Source organism: Myotis lucifugus, unplaced genomic scaffold (assembly GCF_000147115.1).
Source record: "Myotis lucifugus unplaced genomic scaffold, Myoluc2.0 scaffold_503, whole genome shotgun sequence".
NCBI classification, from domain to species: domain Eukaryota; kingdom Metazoa; phylum Chordata; class Mammalia; order Chiroptera; family Vespertilionidae; genus Myotis; species Myotis lucifugus.
The window spans coordinates 217660-220672 of NW_005871551.1; positions in this window are offsets into that span (position 1 = coordinate 217660).

Below are 3013 nucleotides of genomic sequence, written 5' to 3' on the forward strand. Positions count from 1 at the left end.
AGGGCAATCAAGGAGGATTAGGGAGCTCTCCCCTATCAGGCACAAGAAGCAGGGCTGATCAGAGAGGTTGGGGCGCCCTTTCCCTGTCACGAACAGAGCAGGGCGGATAGGGAGGGTTGTGGCCCCGCCCCCTGTCACTCACAGAGCCACAGGGCGATCAGGGGGTTTGGCGCTGCCCCCTGTCACGCTGATCCCGGTGCCGGGAGCCTCGCTGCTCCGCTGATCCCGGTGCTGGGAGGCATATTACCCTTTTACTATATAGGATAGAGGCCTGGGGGCCGGCTGGTTTCTTTTTTATCTATTTTTATTTTTTGAAATGTCTTTTAAAAAAATATAATTCTTCATTGTTGAAAGTATTACATATGTCACCTTTCCCCCCCGAATAAATCCCCTACAGCCTGCCTTGCCCCCTCCCCCCGCCCCAGGCCTTCACTGCCCCATTGTCGGTGTCCATGGGTATTGCATATCCTATATAATAAAAGCCTAATATGCTAAGTGTCCAACCGTTCAACCATTCAACCAGTCACTATGACGTGCACTGCCCACCAGAGGGCAGACACTTCGACTGGTAGGATAGCTTGCTGCTGGGGTCCTGCCAGATGGGTCGGACACGGCCTGGAGCCCTCCTGTGGTCCCTCCCAGGTCCTGATTGTGCACCGGTGGGGTCCCTTGGCCTGGCCTATGCTCTCTTGCAATCTGTGACCCCTTGGGGGATGTCAGAGAGCTGGTTTCGGCCTGATCCCCACAGGCCAGGGCGAGGGACCCCACTGGTGTACAAATCTGTGCACTAGGCCTCTAGTGTCCATACAAGGTCCTTGGTTGATTACCTCCCACCCACCCACCTTCCCCTGCCTTCCTTCTGAGTTTCTGCAATCTTGTCCATGTTTCCATGTCTCTGGATCCACTCCATTCATCAGTTTATTTTGTTACTTAGATTCCAAATATGAGTGAAATGTGATACTTGTCTTTCTCTGACTGACTTATTTCACTCAGCATGATACTCTCCAGGTACCTCTATGCTGTCTCAAAGGGTAAGAGATACTTCTTTTTTACAGCTGCATAGTATTCCATGTTGTAAATATACCACAGTTTTCTTATCCACTCATCTACTGATGGGCACTTGGGCTGTTTCCAGATCTTAGCTATTGTAAATTGTGCTGCTGTGAGCATAGGGGTGCATACATTCTTTCTGATTGGTGTTTCCGGATTCTTAGGATATATTCCTGGAAGTGGGATTACTGGGTCAAATGGCAGTTCCATATTTAATTTTTTGAGGAAACTCCACACTGTTTTCCATAATGGCTGCACCAGTCTGCATTCCCACCAGCAATGTACTAGGGTTCCCTTTTCTCCACATCCTCACCAGCACTTGTCATTTGTTGATTTGTTGATGGTAGCTATTCTAACAGGTTGAGTTGATACCTCATTGTCGTTTTAATTTGCATCTCTCTGATGATCAGTGACTTTGAGCATTTTTCATATGTCTCTTGGCCATCTGTATGTCCACTTTATTTCCTTCCTTCTATTTAGGGCTTTTCTTATTGTTCTTTTTCTAGTTCTTTAAGTTGTAGGGTTAAATAGTTTATTGTTGATTTTCCTTGATTTTTGAGGTAGTGCTATGAACTTCCCTCTCAGGACTGCTTTTGCTGTGTCCCAGAGATTTTGGGTTGTTGTGTGTTCATTTTCATTTGTTTCCAGGAAGTTTTTGATTTCTTTCTTGATCTCATTGGTAACCCATTCATTGTTTAATAACATGCTATTTAGTCTCCATGTGTTTAAATGTTTTTTGGTGTTTTTACTGTAGTTGATTTCTAATTTCATTCTGCTGCGATCTGAGAAGATGCTTGATATGATTTCAATCTTCTTGAACTTGTAGAGACCTTTTTATGTACTAACATGTGGTCTATCTTTGTGAATGATCCATGTGCACTTGAGAAGAATGCATATTCTACAGCTTGGGTGAAATGTTCTATAAATGTCAATTAAATCCATCTGATCCATTGTGTCCTTTAGAATCAGTTTCCTTGCTATTTTTTGCCTGGAAGATCTATCCAGTGAAGTCACTGGTGTGTTAAAATCCCCTACTATGACTATATTGTTGTCTACCTCTCCCTTAAAGTCCTCTAGAATTTTTATTTATTTATTTAGGTGGTCCTATATTTGGTGCATATATGTTTATCAGGGTTATATCCTCTTGTTGGATCATCCCTTTAGTATTATGTAGTCACCTTTGTTGTCTCTTGTGGTGGCCTTCATTTTGAAGTCTATTTTGTCAGATATGAGTATTGCTACTCCAGCTTTTTTTTTCTTTCCCATTTTCATGGAAAAAATAATTCCATTCCTTCATTCTCATTCTGTGTGTGTCTTTTGTTCTAAGGTGGGTCCTTTGTAGACAGCATATAGTTGGGTCATGTTTTTGTATCCATTCAGCTACCCTATGTGTTTTGATTGGAGCATTTAATCCATTTACATTTAAGGTTATTATTGACTAGAGGCCCAGTGCACAAAAATTTGTGCCCTCGGGGCGGGGGGGGGGGTCCCTCAGCCTGGCCTGTGCCCTCTTGCAGTCTAGGACCTCTCGGAGGATGTTCACCTGCTGGTTTAGGCCCTCTCCCCGGGGGATCAGGCCTAAGCTGGCAGTCAGACATACCTCTGGCAGCCCGGGAGCCCTCAGGGGATGTCCACTTGCCAACGGGGAGCAGGCCTAAGCTGCAGTCAGACATCCTTAGCGCTGCTGAGGAGGTGGGAGAGGCTACCACCACCACCGCTGTGCTGGCAGCCATCAGCCTGGCTTGTGGCTGAGCAGAGCTCCCCCTGTGGGAGCGCACTGACCACCTGGGGGCATCTCCTGAATTGTGCATCTGCCCCCTGGTGGTCAGCGTGTTTCATAGTGACCAGTCATTCCCAGTCATTCTGCTGTTAGGGTCAATTTACATATTACCTTTTTATTATATAGGATAGAGGCCTGGTGCATGGGTGGGGGCTGGCTGGTTTGCCTTGAAGGGTGTCCCGG